Source organism: Glycine max, chromosome 4, assembly GCF_000004515.6.
Source record: "Glycine max cultivar Williams 82 chromosome 4, Glycine_max_v4.0, whole genome shotgun sequence".
In the NCBI taxonomy this organism is placed as follows: domain Eukaryota; kingdom Viridiplantae; phylum Streptophyta; class Magnoliopsida; order Fabales; family Fabaceae; genus Glycine; species Glycine max.
The window spans coordinates 29,436,103-29,455,135 of NC_016091.4; the positions used below are offsets into that span (position 1 = coordinate 29,436,103).

The 19,033-nt window shown below is 41.4% G+C and overlaps 1 non-coding gene across 1 annotated transcript; it reads left to right on the plus strand.

Moving 5' to 3' along the window:
- Window positions 1-847: 847 nt before the first annotated feature.
- On the plus strand, window positions 848-954 carry LOC113001520 (small nucleolar RNA R71). The gene has a single exon (XR_003266915.1). It is a non-coding gene; the product is annotated as a small nucleolar RNA R71 (small nucleolar RNA).
- The last annotated feature ends 18,079 nt before the right edge of the window (window positions 955-19,033 follow it).

Genomic DNA, 19,033 nt, shown 5'->3' on the forward strand with positions numbered 1-19,033 from the left:
TCAAGTGAATACGAAGTGCCAAGAAGGCTGAACCCTTTTCTTCTTCACTCCTCCCCCTATTTAGAGTAAAATAGGGGAGGAGCTTGCCACCCATCTCGCCCAGGCGAGCCAGGTTGCTTCCTCCAGAAGCAACCTCCTTCTGGAGGAAGAATCTGGAAGGCCCAAGTGGGCCTGGTTGCTATTTGCACCCCCTTTTTACTAAATACACCCTCTTTTACTTTTTTTGGTGATTCTTTTTTCATAACGTTACGAAACTTTACGAATTTCATAATGATACTTATTTTCTTTCCGTAAGGTTACGGAACCTTACGGATCATGCAATTACTCTTTTTTAGCTTTCGAAAAAGTTACGAAAACTCACGGATTGCGTGACAATACTTCCTTTTGATTTCCGTCACGTTACAGAATTTCACGGATTGCGTAACAACGCTTCCTTTTGATTTTTGGCACGTCTCGGGACTTCACATATTGTGCAACAAAGGGTGCCAAGCACTTTGAAGTAGTCAATTAAAGGTCGCATGCCATCAAGCAATAGTCCCCGGACGAAATTAGGGTATGACACATGGCAAGCTGAGTTACTAGGTTGACCAAGGCATCAAGTTTTCCCTCAAGGTTTTTATTTTCAGTAGATGAAGATGAATCTGTGGCCACCTCATGGACTCCTCTAAGAACAATAGCATCATTTCTTGCACTGAATTGTTGGGAGTTGGAAGCCATCTTCTCAATCAAATTCCTAGCTTCAACTAGGGTCATATCACCAAGAGCTCCACCACTGGCAGCATCAATCATACTCCTCTCCATGTTGCTAAGTTCCTCATAGAAATATTGAAGAAGGAGTTGCTCAGAAATCTGGTGGTGAGGACATCTTGCACACAATTTCTTGAATCTTTCCCAGTACTCATACAAGCTCTCTCCACTAAGTTGCCTGATGCCTGAAATGTCTTTTCTAATGGCAGTGGTCCTAGAGGCAGGGAAGAATTTCTCCAAGAACACCCTCTTAAGGTCATCCTAGCTGAAAATGGACCTGGGAGCAAGGTAGTATAGCCAATCTTTTGCCACTCCCTCCAGAGAATGAGGAAAAGCATTTAGAAAGATATGATCTTCTTGGACATTAGGGGGCTTCATGGTGGAACAAACAATATGGAACTCGTTAAGATGCTTATGAGGATCTTCACCTGCAAGACCATGAAACTTGGGCAGCAAATGTATTAGTCCAATCTTGAGAACATATGGAACACCCTCATCAGGATATTGAATGCACAAGCTTTCATAAGTGAAATCAGGTGCAGCCATCTCCCTAAGAGTCCTCTCAAGAGGTGGAGGTTGAGCCATGTTCTCAGTATGAAAATTAGTAGTTGAATGCTCAAAATCAGAATATTCAAAATCACCAGTAACAGGATACTCAAAATGCTCAAAATGCTCGAAATGCACAGAATGATCAGGATGCACACTATGCCTAACTAATCTATGAAAAGTTCTATCTATTTCAAGATCAAAGGGCTGTAAATCACCTGGATTGTCCCTAGTCATGTACTATATGCATCAAATAGTGTGTTCTCAAACAAGCACCAGGGGAGGGTTAAAACTACTATAGTCAAACGATATCCAAATGAGCTGAAATTTTATGAGCAACACCCTAAAATCATGAAAAGATAGCGCAAAAATTTTCAAACAAAAATTCAAAGTCTAACTATGAAAACTGCCTAAGGAAAGTTTAGAAAAATAAGACAATAATACTAAAAAAAATAAAAAGAAAAACTTAGTAAACGGCTGATTTTTCAAGTTTAAAACGGCAACTGACTAGTCGGTTGCCACGACATGGGAAATTTTCTTCTACCCCAAATGCATATATAATAATAGTCATTCTGATAACCGGAGCACAAGTAATGGCCGTTTTAAGTTTTGCTAAACACAAGTCCCCAAAATTTTTGCCTCTCTCAAATTCATCCACACCAAGTGCTTTTGGTATTTTTCACAAAAATATGGACCAAAAGAAACTACCACACAAAAAATAAGCCAAAAATAACAACTCCAACTATCAAAACAAAAATCGTCAATTAAATTACAAAATCAGTCGCTAGTTTAGTCGCTAAACACTGTTCACAGCATTACACAAAAAAAATCAGCATTACAACATTACACAAAATTAGACACAATTTTGTGAGCAACTGAAATAGAGAAGCGCTAAACAAGGGATGCGACTGAAATGCGAAACAGAACACTACACAAAAAAAAACAACACACACTCACACACTAAACAATAGAGCTAGACTCAAAACAACTAAACACTATTATGAACCTTTGGACCACTACTCCCCGACAACGGCGCCAAATTTGATTGAGGCCATACCCGAATCAAATAAACATTAAAAATGCAGTATCTAGGAAGTGATCCAAGGTCGTCTCCCAATGAGTAATGGTCAACCAAACGTTCATAACAAATAGTGATAAAACAGTAACCAATTGGGGGGGATTGTTTGTTTTTGTAAATTAAACAACGAGCAAATTTTAATTAGAAAATAACAGAATTAAAATTTGTTGTTCCCTCTTGATTCACAAGCAAGTCTCCTATCCTAGGTTACAAGGATTTATCCCTAACCAGTTCAACCACTTAATCCAACCCTAAATTAAATTACTAAGCGAAAATTAACATAAGGATGTCATTATGTGATTAAGCAACACATACACCAATTAATCATGAACGAAACTGATCATTAAGCATGAACGTAAATTAAGCACAAAAACAATTAATCAAGCACTAAGCATGCATGGATTAATAGCAACAAATACAGAGTAATTGGTGAAGAGGAAAAACTGATCAGAATTCAATAGTAATAACAAAACCTCAAAGAGAGTTGTGCTTGATCCTCAAGAGAAAACAACGCTGGAGACTTAGCCTTCCATTAATCAGTAGAAAACGAAATTGTAGATTGAAGCAGAAACAAAATTGCAGAAAATGAATTTTATTCTACGTGAACAGTGCACATGAACAGTAAAAACTAGAATTTTGAAACCCTAGAATTATTCTCCTCCTCGAAAAAAGCTTCCTAAACTAAAACCCTGGTGCTGTTATATAGGTCCTCAGCCCCAAAGCTTACAAATCTCTTTTCAGTCCAAGCCCATAAACGAAATAAAATAAAATTTGGACAAGATAAGATAAGATTGGATGAAATAAAATCCAGACGAAATAAAATCTAGATGAAATAAAATCTGGATAAGATAAGATTTGATAAAATAAAATTGTCTGCTCTCTTCAAGTCCAAGCCCAATTCCAGATTCAAGCCCAATTGCTTATAATTCTCCTGAAATTAAATTAAAATCACAAAATTAGTCAAGTAGGCCCAAATGATAAAACTGCATAATTAATTTGACAATTAAGGCTAATCAGTAATTAAAATGGTGACAAAAAGGGTTAAGAAATAGGAAAAAATAATGACACATCGGTGGGCCAAAAGAATCAGGATTGCAAAACCTTGGCCGTTGTCTTATCTCCATCATAATGGCCACCACATGGAGAGTTGTGGCAATGCCATAATATACGCTTGGCTTCTTCTTGTGTCACGCATCTTCTTAGAAGATTGTCAGCTCCTATTTTGAACAAGTGTGGATCATCCCAAATATAGAATCGAGCATCATGTAGAAATTTCTTCCTCTGCTGCCAATTTAAGTCCTTTGGGATGATTCTTGCAGCTTTGAAGTTGGCCATATCGGCAAACCAAGGTCTCTCACTCACCACGAATAAAGATTCATCAGGGAATTCATCTCTAACTTCAGCTTCTTTCGATGTGACTTCCTCATTCACCAGTCTAGATAAATGGTATGCTACAACATTTTCCAATCCCTTTTTATCCCGAATCACCAAATCAAATTCTTGTAAGAGCAAGATCCATCTTATCAGTCTGGATTTGGAATCAGCCTCGTTGAGCAAATATTTAATAGCTGCGTAATCGGTGTAGATGATAACTCTTGAGCCTACCATATAAGATCTGAACTTTTCAAGTGCATAAACAATTGCCAACATTTCTTTTTCTGTGGTAGCATAGTTCACCTATGCATCATTTAGAACTTTGCTGGCATAGTATATAGCATGAAAAATATTTCCTTTCCTTTGTCCAAGCACTGCACCTACGACGTAATCACTTGCATCACACATCAACTCAAATTCTTGTCCCCAATCTGGTGTTGTAATTACTGGAGCAGACACTAATCTGGTTTTCAAATCATTAAATGCGTCCATACACTCTTCATTAAACACAAAAGCAACATCTTTATTCAACAGATTGCTAAGTGGTTTGGCGACTTTTAAAAAATCTTTTATGAATCGCCTATAGAACCCTGCATGTCCTAAGAAGCTTCTCACGCCCTTGACATTCATGGGAGGAGGAAGTTTCTCAATTACATCAATCTTTCCCTTGTCCACCTCTATTCCCCTTACTGAAATCTTATGCCCCAGCACTATTCCTTCTTGAACCATGAAATGGCATTTCTCCCAATTGAGAACTAGATTGGACTCTTCATATCTCTGTAATACTCTTTCAAGATTTGATAAGCACCCTTCAAAAGATGGCCCAAAAATAGAGAAATCGTCCCTGAAAACTTTGATGTATTTTTCCACCATATCAGAAAAAATAGCCATCATACACCTCTGAAATGTAGCTGGGGCATTGCATAGACCAAAAGGCATGCATCGATATGCGAATACACCAAAAAGGGAGGTGAAAGCAGTCTTCTCTTTATCTTTGGGATCTACAGCAATCTGATTATACCTAAAATATCCATCCAGAAAACAATAATAGGATTTCCCTGCAAGTCTTTCAAGCATCTAGTCTATGAAAGAAAGTGGATAATGGTCCTTTCAGGTGGCATCATTTAGCTTCCGATAGTCAATGCACATTCTCCACCCGGTGACAGTCCTTATGGATATTAACTCATCTTTGTCATTCTTAATGACTGTTATACCTCCTTTCTTGGGGACAACTTGCACAGGGCTAACCCATGCACTATCCGAAATGGGGTAAATAAGGCCTGCTTCCAGCAACTTAAGCACCTCCTTACGCACCTCGTCTTTCATGATTGGGTTAAGTCTTCTTTGAGGTTGTCTCACTGGTTGTAATCAGCTTCCATATTGATTTTGTGCATGCAATAAGATGGACTAATTCCTTTCAAGTCAGATATGTGACATCCAATTGCAGCTTTGTGTCTCTTCAACATCTGAACCAGTTGATCTTCTTTTGTTTTCTTCAACAAGCTATTAATAATCACTGGTTTTGAGTCATTGTCCTCCTAAAACACATACTTCAAATATGCAAGCAAGGTCTTCAATTCTACTTTTGGTTTTTCTATTTGCCCACCGTTCTTCAATTCTTCAAATGCAGAATGTTCCTCAGAATTTTCTCCTGCACCATCCAATTCTTTAATACAAGTCTGCACTTCATGTTCCTCCTCTTTAGTAAGACATTCTACATGATTAATCAATGCTTTTTCCAAAGGAGAATGCAATGTCATGGCTGTAGTTGCTATTTCTATTTCTTGTTCTACCTTGTCCAGATCAAAGCGAGCTTTCATATCATTTGGATGATTCGTTGCTTCAAATAAGTCGAATGAGACTTTCTGATCCTCCACACCCAATTCTAGCTGGCCTTTCCCCATATCTACTATGCAATTGGCTGTGGACATAAAAGGGCGGCCGAATATTATGGGAATGTCAAGATCCTCCTCAGTATCCATAACCACAAAATCTGTAGGAAAAACAAGCTGCTTGACCTGAATTAACACATCCTCAATCACTCCATATGGCCTTGTGATGGAGCGGTCAACTAACTGAAGGGTCATGCGTGTAGGCATTATCTCTATCTCTCCAAGTTGCCGGCACATGGAGAGAGGCATTAAATAGATACTAGCTCCCAAGTCTATAAGAGCTTTGCCTACAGCGACCTCACCAATAGAACACGGTATCGTGACAACTCCCGGATCTTTGTGCTTGGGTGGTGTTCGGCTTCCGGCAAGTGCACTGGATCGCACAAGTAGTATAAAACGGTAAGAATCGAGTATCGAACTCTCAGGGAACTTGTGTTACTTGGTAAGCTATTTCAGCTAATAAGTGTCTGGTGTGTAAAGATAAGTGTGAATATGAACAGGTGTATAAACTATCTATGCAAAAAGAAAGAAAATCACGCGAGAGAAATGATGTGTAAAAACAACTAGAAACACGTTGGTCTTCCTAATAGGTGCTTGATGCTTGTCATACCCAAATTTCATCCGGGGACCATTGTTTACCAGCATGCGACCTTCGTTTGACCGCCTTAAAATGTTTAACACCCATTGTTGTGGGATCCGTAAAGTTCTGAGATGTTTCGGGAAGAAACCGGTCAAAAACACAAAAACGGGAGTGTATTTAGCAAAGTGGGGTGTGTGTAAATAAATTGTTACACTCTAATTTCTTCCAAGGACCATTGTTGATTGCTTCGGAAAGCTTAATACTCATCATGGTGGAATTCATAAAGTTTTGTGAGATTTTGAAAAGAAAATAGCCAAAAACACAAAAATGGGGGTGAACTTATCAAGATAGGGGTGTAAATAGAAATTTGAATTTAGGCCCTTCCGAAACATTTTGGAAGTTGGGTTGCTTAAGGAGGAAGCAACTAGGTGGCAAGCTCCTCCACGTTTTGTTGAAAAATGGTTTTCAGGGCTTCCGTGGCTTCCGTAATGCTTCAGTAAAATTTCTAAAAACCTTGGGTAAGCATATTTCACTTAATATTGGTGAGAGGGAAGAGAAAAAAAGATGAAAATTAAATCTGAAACACTTCCATAAGGCTTCTGTAACTTTTCCGTAAAGTACAAAAAGGGGGTGAACTTGGTAATTGGGGTGTGCTTAGAAATCTTCCTCAAGAAGCCTCTGGGCGGCAAGCACCTCCCTTTTCCCCTATAAATAGGGGAGGGGGGCTGTTTCAAAAATGTTCATGACCCCTAGGCTATGCATTTCAGTTGTTTTGGGTAAAAAACACGTTTCCGTGAAGAAAAATCGAGTCGAAGTGCTTCCGTAACGCTTCCGAGACATTTCCGTGAGCAAATCTGTGAAGATTTTCCTCCATTCTTCACCGTTCTTCGTCCGTTTTTCATTCTTTCTTTGTTCTTCAACCGGTAAGTGTTCGAATCCGAGACTTTCAATTCATTTCTTGTTTTGTTTGCTTTCATCTTCATCTCGTTCACTTTCGATTTTATTTTCTTCCTTTTTTAACGTGCTTTAACCATGTATTTAAGCCGTTATCTCACCTAATAAATGATAAAATGAATTTCAACCGATTATTTGTGTTGTAATGTCGTTTAATCATTGTTAAAGCAAAATCTAACCAATTGTTCACGCTGTAACCTCGGTTAAAAAAAAAAAAAAGCAAAATAGTAATAAAATAATCAAAATATCTTTTGAATAAAATAATCAAAGAAATCAATCAGACGTTTTTCTTTGAAAGTTTCCTTGAATTAATTGACTAATAACCAAAGTGAAACTAAGCCTAAAATCAATTCACAAATCAAGCTTTGCCCGCAAAAGTCACTTAAAACCGTTTTAAGTGTTAGACAAATGGCCTCAGTTATCTTAAGAAGGGGGGGTTGAATTAAGATAACAAGAACTATTCCCCAATTTAAAATTTCGCTCTCTCTTTTTAGATTAACAATGCACCCTTAACATGAATTAGTCAAAAGATAATTCAGAATAAACTTCTTTAAAGGCAAAAGATAAATAGCAATAAATAAAAGAAGTTTAAGGGAAGAGAGAAATGCAAACTTGATTTATACTAGTTCGGTCACTTCCTGTGCCTACGTCCAGTCCTCAAGCAACCCACTTGAGATTTTCCACTCTCTTTGTAAAATCCTTTTACAAAGTCTGAATCACATAGGGACAACCCTTCCCTTGTGTTCAGGAGTCCTTTACAACAAGAGACCCTCAGTCTCTTAACTCTTTTTCAGAAGTAAAAAGAAAAGAAGAAGAAATCTCTCTTGAAAGAGACAGATTGTACAATGAAGATAAATCACAATTCCTTATTTGAATATGCAAGTGTTTGACCAAGGAATTCTTTGAGAGGATAAGAAAAACTCTCTTAATCTTTTGAGAGGATAAAACTTTTTGGGCAATCAAAAACTCTCTCTTTATTCGTGTTTCCAAGTCACATATAAATAGACCTTTGATGGCCATTCATAAACCATTTGAATAGATGTGACTCTTGAAAGTTATTTTCTGAAAATCTCCTCTGGTAATCGATTACAATAATTGTGTAATCGATTACAGGCTTTAATATTTGAATTAAAACGTTTATTAACTGCTGGTAATCGATTACCAATATGGTGTAATCGATTACACAGTCTAAAATTTGAATTCAAATATTTAGTAGTTGTTGTAAACCATTTTTGGCCACTGGTAATCGATTACATCCTCTGGTAATCGATTACCAGAGTAAATCTCTTGAAAAACACTTTTTAACTCAAATTACTTGGCCAAACCTTTGCTAAATCAATTAGGAATTCCCTTCCTAAAATACTAGTGATCATCTTGATGTTGTGACTTGTATTCTTGAATCATTTGCATCAAATCATCATGATCATCATCAAAACATCAAAGTCATTTGCTTCTACAATCTCCCCTTTTTTGATGATGACAATATAAGTCCTGAAATCAAGATTCAAGCAAACAATGTATATATATAAAATTTGCGTTTACTCCCCCTATGTTTTGGAATTGATGATCACTTGATTTCTAACTTTTATCACTTGATTTCTAAGCTTTTTGATCATCATCAAAACATCAAAGATCTTCTACAATCTCCTTCTACATTAAGGTCCAACACCTTAAACGGTCCTCTTTGCTTTTATCAGTTGACATGGACTGTTCAAAAGCATAAAACCAACACATCGCTTTTGCAAGAACTACGTAGGTCTGATTTCCTCATCGCAATTGAGGATACGTAGGAGCAAAAGCCCCGCTTTTGTTGACCACCCCAAGAGATCGTTAATGGTCCAATGCCTTAACGTTTCTCTCCTTTCAAAACCAATTTCACAATCAAGAGATCATTAATGGTACAACGCCTTAATGTTTCTCTCCTTTCAAAAGAGTCGAAAGATTATTTAATGGTCCAACGCCTTAAATGATTTTTTGTTCGGTTAAAATCTATCTCGCAAAAAAAGATCAAAACAACTTAACCAACGTTTAGTTCTAAAAGAATTATATAGGTCTGATTTCCTCATCGCAATTGAGGATACGTAGGAGCGAGGGAAACACCCTTGTCGACCACAAAAAGATAAAAAATACAAAAAACACAAAAAGACATAAAAAGGGAAAATAAAACATTTTGAAGTCATATTTTCACATTTGATTAAAGGTTGTCGTCCCTTGTGATGGACGCGTGGGGTGCTAATACCTTCATCGTGCATAAAAACAACTTCTGAACCTTTCACACTTAAAGTTCGTAGACCACACCTTTTCCGGTTTTTCTGACGTTTTCCTCAAATAAACGTTGGTGGCGACTTCGCGCATTTTCCTTTCTTGGAAGACGCACCTGTGAGCCCCGCATCGCCCTCTCGCCGAAGGGTAGGTTGCGAAAGTTGGCGACTCCATTGGGGACTGTTTTTTTAGAGAGTTAGGCCTATTAATCTTTGGTGCAAAGTTGTGTTTTCCCTTTTCATCGGTTTCCCTTTTCCTTTATGTTCTTGTATAAACTTCTTTGATGCTTTAAACGTGTTTTAATGTATGCATGAGATAAATATGTATTCATTTGATGCACACAAACACCAACACCTTTTTGCACACATGGTAATTTGAAAAGGGGCCCTATACCTGGGTCCATGGGAACATAAGGAGTGGAGGTGAATCTGTGGTCATGCTAGGTCTCCGACTTGCTTGATAATAGTGAACCCTCATCTAGAGTTTTTCTCTTTGATAACATATTGTTACTGGTAGTCCCTACTGCCGCAATATGTTTATCGAAGGGGATGATTCCTCTAGAAACCATCAAGAAAGATATGACCGCCTTGGGAATTATCACTAAAAGCCTTTTAGTTCCTCCCATTTAGGCCCCTAAAATAGGGGCACGAAGCAAACACGCTGCGTGCCTTTCAAACACTGCCATGCATATACACCTTTGTTGTATGATTACCTGAGGATATTTCCATGTTATGTACATCCTCATGTTATGCTTTTTCACATCTGCATCATGTCATCACGCACGCGTCGTATGTTGATCCCCTCATTTGTCATGATAAGTCGGAAGGTCGTGTCACCTTTTTAAGTGCATGTGTGGGGGCGCTGTGCTGCCCAAATGTTGTATTTAAAAAGAGATAATCTTCTGGCCTTTCGTGTCCGTAAAATGCATCTATGCCATAAGCATTTCTTCATGCATTCATCCATTTCACCCGTGGTAGACGTTGTAGTATTGATTCGCACATGTTTTTGTTCACTTTAGTAAAACATGGGATCAAGTCAAGCGCCTTTGCTTAAAAAGAGGTTCTATCAAGTCAAGATCAAGAGCCTAGGAGTCACCAGTCTGAAAGAGTTAGGTCAGTTGATGGGTCAACTCCAGTGACAAGCCTTTCGCAAGGCCTATGGTAAGATCTAGGACTTGACTATGGCAGAGGTCTCCACGGAAGCCATTGCTTCCCTCACCCAGTATTATGACCAGCCTTTGAGGTGCTTCACCTTTGGGGACTTCCAGTTAACACCCACGGTAGAAGAGTTTGAAGAGATCTTGGGATGCCCTCTGGGAGGAAGGACACCATATCTTTTCTCAGGGTTCTATCCCTCTTTGGCTAGAATTTCCAAAATAGTCAAAATCTCGGCACAGGAATTGGACCAGGGAAAGCAAGTCAAAAATGGGGTGGTTCGAGTACCAAGGAAATGTTTGGAAGCGAAGGCGAGAACCTTGGCAAGCCGAGACGAATGGGCTTCATTCATTGATGTCCTGTAATTCTTGATTTTTGGGGTGGTCCTCTTTCCAAATGTGGATGGGTTGGTGGACCTAGCAGCAATTGATGCTTTTCTTGCCTTTCGCGACTGCAAGGAAAGCTCGTTCGTTGCTATCTTGGCCGATCTATATGACACATTCGACCGAAGATGTGAGAAGAACACAACCCTCTATGTATGGTTGGTCTCACACCTTTTCCGCCAAGAGGAGAGACACGTTTGCCCACTAGAAGGTCATCGTTCATGCGTCGAGAAGAAGGAGGCAAACTGGGACCGACTCTTAGCAAGCAAAGAAGGAGCGTCCGTCAATTGGTTCCCTCAATGGAAGGAAGGAAGAACCGACATTCTCGTCTCATGTGGAGGATTTCCAAATGTTTCCTTGATGGGGACGAGGGGTTGCATTAATTATAATCTCGTCCTCGCCATAAGGCAACTTGGCTACCCCATGAGGGGGGCACCATCAGAGGAAGGCCTCACACCTTTTATTGCACGAGGTTTCAATAGCCCCAACGCGGGGGTGCTTCAGGGGGTCAACAAGGCATGGGAAATGGTGCCAAAGAAGGACAAGGAACTCAGGGGAAGTAGCAACAGGGCCGTCGGTGGCTACCGTAGATGGTTGAAAGCCTACGCATAAGGTCTGGATTGGCTCCCGAGGTTGAGAGCCACTAAAGAGGTGGAGGTTGAAGCTTTAGAAGAAGGCGAAGAGGTACAAGCCCTCCGAAAAAAGCTTGAGAAAGCCCAAGCAGTCAAGGAAAAGTTCAAGTCAGCAATCGTTAGGATCCGAAAGGAGAACGCCGAACTGAGAGGCGTTAACATAGCCACCACCAAGGCCTTGGAGCAAGAGACCAAAAGGGCCCGCAAGGAAGAACATGGCCGGAACAAGTTCCGAGGGGCTCTGTGGGGCAGTAACAGCAAACTTAAGCTCCAAAGAGAGGAAAGGGACCAGTCGCGAATAGATGGCATGATTCTGAAAGACGAATTGAAGACTTTCCTAAAGTCAAAAAGGAGTTTGTCTCAACGGCTAAGCGAGACTGAAACAAACATGTTGGCCATCATCAGCAAGTACAAAGAAGAATTAGATTTGGCCACCGCCCACGAGCACGGGGTGGCGGACGAATATGCCCGAGTATACGCGGAAAAGGAGGCTAGGGGAAGGGTGATTGACTCGTTACATCTAGAAGCGACAATGTGGATGGATCGGTTTGCTCTTACTTTGAATGGGAGTCAAGATCTTACCCGACTACTGGCAAAGGCCAAAGCAATGGCGGACGCATACTCCGCCCCTGAGGAAATCCACGGGCTCCTTAGCTATTGTTAGCATATGATATACTTGATGGCCCATATAATTAGGAGCCGTCAGGGAGTTTGTATTGTCACTCAGATCTTGACTAGTTATAACTTTCAAAATAAAATGAGTTTATCCCATGAGTTTACTCCATAAAACCCAGTGTGAATCAAATACTCCAACACTTTATCTCTAGCATGCATTCATGTTTAAATTCCTCATTATGTACTCCTCACATTTGGTCTCTTTAGGAAAGACACCATAACTAAGCGCGCCCCGAGGCATCTCTATCGCACCAGATCCAAGTCTAGGACGATGGGTGACCTAGAGGAAGTACAGGAACAGATGAAAGCCGACATGTCGGCTTTGAAAGAACAAATGGCTTCTATGATGGAAGCCATGCTAGGAATGAAACGACTAATAGAGAGTAATACGGCCACTACTGCCGCTACTAGCACGACTACCGAGGCAGACCCGATTCTCCCAACTGTTGCGCACCATCCTATTCCAAATATTGTGGGACGAGGGAGAAGCACACCGGGGCATGTCAGCAGCCCCCATCTGGGGTACAACCGAGGTGCTTACCCCTACGGTTTACCACCTAACTACACACCACCGACCATTCATGAAGACGCGGGTCACATTACTCCCCTCATCCTCGAAAGGCAGCTTCCTCGACATCCTGACGAGGCCGATGAGGATCCTCGAGAATGCGCTTAGGGGGACATCGACTCCTACTCCCCGTTTCCTGCTGAGGGGCCGGTGCCCAACGCACTGCCTCAACCCAACATCATAGGAGTGCCTCAAACCCACCCAACACAGCGAATGCTTTTGTCCGTGGGAGGGCTGCCCCCGGTAAGGGAAGGAAACGAAAAACCCAATCTCAACAAAGAGTGACTGACCTGTGCCTGGTGTTCGGCTTCCGGCAAGTGCACCAGATCGCTCAAGTAGTATAAAACGGTAAGAACTGAGTATCGAACACTTGGGGAACTTGTGTTATTTGGTAAGCTATTTCAGCAAATAGGCGTCAAGTGTGTAAAAGTAAGTGTGAATATGAACATGTGTATAAACTATCTATGCAAAAAGAAAGAAAATCACGCGAGAGAAATGATGTGTAAAAACAAGTAGAGAACACGTTGGTCTTCCTAATAGGTGCCTGATGCTAAAAAGATATTCTCTATCTAACAATGCTTATGTGTTCTTATGGTGTCTCCTGAGATACTAAACCCCAATTCCTCATGATAGTTTAGCCTAATCCTGATCAAGCCTCGTCTGCAAATTCCTCTTGTAAGACTAAACTCAACCAGAACCACATTAAGACACATATACTCAACTAACTTATTGCCCCCCGATTCCTCGTGAAAGCATGACAACTCAGCCCTGCACTATCAAGGACTTTAGAGTCAGACCAGTTTCCACTGTTGAATGACCCTAACAAAGCATGCATCTACGTGATCAAGGTAAAGGCATACTAGAATGAAAAGTAGATAGCATAGAGAACACACAAAACATCATTAAATAGATAGAAATATATTCACATCAGGTACCTACAGGGAAGATCCAACAGAGGATTTAGCTTTCCATACCAGGAAGCCTTCTTAACTACAAAGAGAAGAACAAGATGAAAGATTGCAAAAATACAAGTGGTGAGGATTTCTCCTTCACCTCTAGGATCTCATAATCACTCACAAACTCATCTCAAGCTCTCAAACTGGCTCCTGCTTCAAGCTCTGGTCTTTGTAGATCTTCACATAGCAAAATCTCTCAAAACTCTCTGGACCTTGGACCTTTCTCTCTCTAGAAACCCTAGACATATAAAGCTCTGAATCCCAATCCAAACTCTTTTCACAATATCTCATTTCAGGCTTAAATAGGTGGCCTTGTTCATGCTCGTGCGCTTAGCGCGCGTATGGACCGCTTAGCGCACATTAGTGATTTTTGGCTTAGCGCGCCTTTCTCGCTTAGCAGATGAACTGAAGCGGTACGCTTAGAGAGATGAAGCGGTGCACTTAGCGAACCTGTACAACTCATCTTCTGGATTCTTCCTCACGCTTAGCCCAGGAGTGTTGCGCTTAGCGGACGCTCGCTAAGCCAACAGATTGGCTTAGCGAGAAGGTGAAAACAACCTTTTCCAAAGCTTGCCTAATTAACCTGAAATTGAGAGAAATTGATTATTAAACACACAAAATGAAAATACTAAATATTTATTATCTATACTTAACTGAAAATACTTATAACCTTACAAAATAACCATAAATTGGGAGAGTTTGATACAATTTATACAAGTTTTATACACAAAAGTTAGTCATTTTCACCGACTAACAACTCCCCCAAATTTATAGTTTTGCTTGTCCTCAAGAAAAAAGAGAACAACTCACTTGTCCTCAAGTGACAATGACATGCAGTGACTATGACAAAGGTGTATGCTACAAAGTGACTGATTGCATGATAAGAGAATGGAGTAAAATGCCCTCATCACTTGTCTTTCACAAGGTATGCAGTTATCCAAAGAGGAGAATCAAATGTAACCTGAACAAATTGATGAAGTTAGGCATAAGATAGATATCAAGGAAAGTAGCTTAAACCATAGTCTCACGACTACTGTTTCACTCAAGCACAAGTGTTAAAGCATGGCTTCAAGACATTGAAAGTCTGCAGAAGATGGGGAAGAAGGAGCTGCTAAAGTACGTGCTGGAGGAGGAGCTGCAGAAGTGGAAGGAGCCTCAGCTGGCCTTGCCCTCGCTCTCCTAGCCCCTCTAATAGTAACTGTCAGATCAGCATGGTTCCAATAGCTCTTCCTAATATAGGCCAAGTTAATGACTAGGCTCAAGCGTTCAAAGACTAGGCTATCAGAAGCAACCCCTCTGGACCTACATAGAGCTGTGATAAGAGCAGGGAACCCAAGTCTAGAGGAGTTAGATTGGGCCATAGATGTGATCTGGCTAGAGATGAGAGCTCCTACATTCATGTCCAGCTGAGAAACTAGGCCAAAAATTAACCTAGCTCTATCTAAAGTCAAATCCGAGGTGTGGGAAGTCGGAGCCAGGTTGGAGCATAGGAGAACACTCCAAACCTGAGCAAGAGTTGTCAGATCTTTCTTGAGGATCTTCCCATGATGGCCTTCATCATTTAAACCAAACCCTCGGCCGGGTATACACAAAGCTGCCTCAATCTCTCTGATATCAGTGGGCTTCCTGTAGTATCTGGAGTAAACGGGTAAGGATTCTCCCTCAGCAAGTACCACAGGTTTCTCCAGGAAGGTGTTGAGGCTGTCTGCATCAATTTTTATCAAGTGGCCTCGGATTCTGACTTGTTTTAGGGAAGGCCCCTCGGGACTGTAGAGGTTGGCATAGAACTCCTTCACCAAGGCTAGGTCGATGCTGCTGTCAGCTAAATTGTGGGGAAGCAATGACTTCCAAGATTATTTTGATGATGCCAAAGAATCAAGAGTTAAGAAAGTTCCAAAGAATCAGGAGTCAAAAAGCTTCAAGAATCAAGTTTCAAAGAATCAAGATTCGAGAATAATCAAGTTTCAAGAATCAAGATTCAAGAATAATTGAGATCATGATTCGAGACTCCAGATTCAAGAATCGAGAGAAGACACAATCAAGATAAGTACTAAATTTTTTTTTCAAAACATTGAGTAGCACAAGAATTTTTCACAAAATATTTTGCCAAAGAGTTTTACTCTCTGGTAATTGATTACCAGAAGGTAGTAATCGATTACCAGTAGCCAGCATTATTTTCAAAACTAATTTACAAAGCTGTAATCGATTACCATAATCATGTAATCGATTACCAATGTTTTAAAACGTTAGATTTCAAATTTCAAGAGTCACAACTAGTGATAAAACATTTTCAAATCATTTTAAACTTGTGTAATCGATTACACAATACTTGTAATCGATTACCAGTGTTTCTAAATGTTTTTCTTTTCAAATTTAAACATGAAGAGTCACATCTTTTGATGTGTAATCGATTACACTAAAACGGCTGGTATCCAAGATGGACCCGGTCAAGTACATCTTTGAGAAGCCCACTCTCACGGGGCGGATCGCTTGGTGGCAGGTTTTGCCATCCGAGTTTGACATAGTCTACATCACCCAAAAGGCGATAAAGGGAAGTGCCTTGGCGGACTATTTGGCTCAACAGCCTCTCAATGATTATCAACCCTTGCATCCCGAGTTCCCAGATGAGGACATCATGGCCTTATTTGAAGAGAAGCTAGACAAGGACAGGGACAAGTGGATTGTGTGGTTCGATGGAGCATCTAACATTTTGGGCCATGGCGTTGGGGCGGCATTGGTCTCTCCGAACCATCAATGCATACCTTTCACGACCAGACTTGGTTTTGACTGCACCAATAACATGGCTGAATACGAAGCATGCACCTTGGGTGTCTAGGCAGCAATTGACTTCAACGTCAAGCTACTCAAGGTGTATGGAGACTCGCCGCTGGTGATTCACCAACTGAGAGGAGAGTGGGAAACTAGGGATCACAAGCTAATACCCTACCAGACTTATATCAAGGAGTTGGCTGAGTTCTTTGATGAGATCTCTTTCCATCACGTTCCCCGAGAGGAAAACCAAATGGCCGATGCGCTTGCCACTTTAGCGTCCATGTTCCAGCTGACACCGCATGGAGACCTGCCATACATTGAGTTTAGGTGTCGCGGTAGGCCCGCACATTGTTGTTTGGTATAAGAGGAGCAGGACAGTAAGCCTTGGTGTTTCGACATCAAGCGGTACATTCAAAGAAAAGAGTACCCACCGGAGGCTTTCGACAATGACAAAAGGACGTTAAGGAGATTGGCGACCGGTTTCTTCTTAAGTGGAAGCATACTATATAAGAGAAACAATGACATGGTTTTGCTTCGATGCATGAACGCTAAGGAAGCTGAGCAAATGCTAGGGGAGGTCCATGAGGGATCTTTCGGTACGTACGCTAACGGGCACGCCATGGCTAGGAAAATCCTAAGGGCGGGCTATTATTAGTTCTCCATGGAAAGCAACTATTGCCTCCATGTAAGGAAGTGTCACAAATGCCAGACGTTTGCGGACAATGTCAACACTCCACCCCTGGCATTGAATGTATTGGTTGTGTCGTTGTCCTTTTCCATGTGGGGGATAGATGTGATTGGGGCCATAGAGCCCAAGGCTGCAAACGGACATCGTTTCATCTTGGTGCCGATCGATTACTTCACCAAGTGGGTCGAAGCTGCCTCGTACGCTAGCGTCATGAGGAGTGTGGTGGTCAGGTTTATCAAGAGGGAGATAATCTGCCGATATGGTTTGCCAAGGAAGATTATCACAGACAACAACACCAATTTGAATAATAAAATGATGGGGGAAATGTGCGAGGAATTTAAGATCCAACACCATAATTCCACACCCTACAGGCCCAAGATGAACGGAGGGGTGGAGGCAGCCAACAAGAATATCAAGAAGATTATTTAGAAGATGACCGTGTCATACAAGGACTGGCATGAGATGCTCCCTTTCGCGCTACATGGTTACCAAACCTCGGTGTGCACTTCGATCGGGGCAACTCCATTTTCGTTGGTGTATGGGATGGAGGTCGTGCTGCCATTTGAGGTGGAAATCCTGTCATTAAGAATCTTGGCAGTCGGATTAAAGGAGTCGGAGTGGGCCCAAGTGCATTTCGATCAGCTTAATCTCATAGAAGGCAAGCGTCTAGCCGCTATGAGGCATGGGTGTTTGTACCAGAGACGGGTGAAGAATGCTTTCAAAAAGAAGGTACGCCCGCGCAGGTTCAGCGAATGGGACCTGGTGCTAAAGAAAGTCTCCCAAGCCCTGAGAGACAATAGAGGAAAGTAGGCCCCGAACTACGAAGGGCCCTTCATTGTAAAAAAGGCTTTCTACGGAGGGGCCCTTGTGCTCACCAACATGGATGACGAGGAACTACCTTCACCCATAAACGCCGACGTCATTAAGCGATAATATGCTTGAGACTTAGGGCAATTAAAAGGGTCACTGCATGTTTAGTTTTTTGTGGTTTCCCTCAGGGATTCCTGCCCTCTGTAAATTTTCGTCGCAAACATTTAAAGACTGCGGGATTGATGATTCGTTGTTCCGACCCTCGCTTTGTGCCTTTACAGATGCATATTCTTTTAAACTATCCAAGCCTTTTCACTCGATCCATAGGGATGCCCCAAGCGCTTAAATAAAACTAAACCCGACGGGCTTTTGCTAAAGAGTTATTGCGTTTGAAACTGTTCATGCATGCGCATGCACATGCATTTTTATCTTATGAATCGAAAGACACGGACAGGATCGTTTCGAGCGATGGTCAGGACAACATCAAATCCAAGACAGGGATGAACCAAGGTAAGCGGTAGGGTAGCCATATTTTACTGCGTAATGCCATTTCCCGCTTTCAGATGCTCAAGGACGGGTACGAGCAGACACTAGGCCTGTGATCAGCAGATCATCATCCCACGACCGGCTCCACATGTTAAGGAGGCCCTACTAGGAGACAACCTAGTAGTGAAATTGCCTCAAATATGCATATGAGATGGCTTCAAAGAAGCTCTCCATAAAGTGGTCCAGGAGGGATGCCCATGGGGAAGGCTCCAACGCCCCCGTGGAGTTTGATAGTCACCGGTTCCGGAGTGTCGAGCACCAGCAGCATTTTGAGGCCATCAAGGGATGGTCGTTCCATAGGGAGAGGCGCGTCCAGCTCAGAGAGGATGAGTACTCGGACTTCCAGGAGGAGATAGCTCGCAAGCATTGGACACCTCTAGTGACTCCCATGGCCAAGTTCGACCCTGAGATAGTCC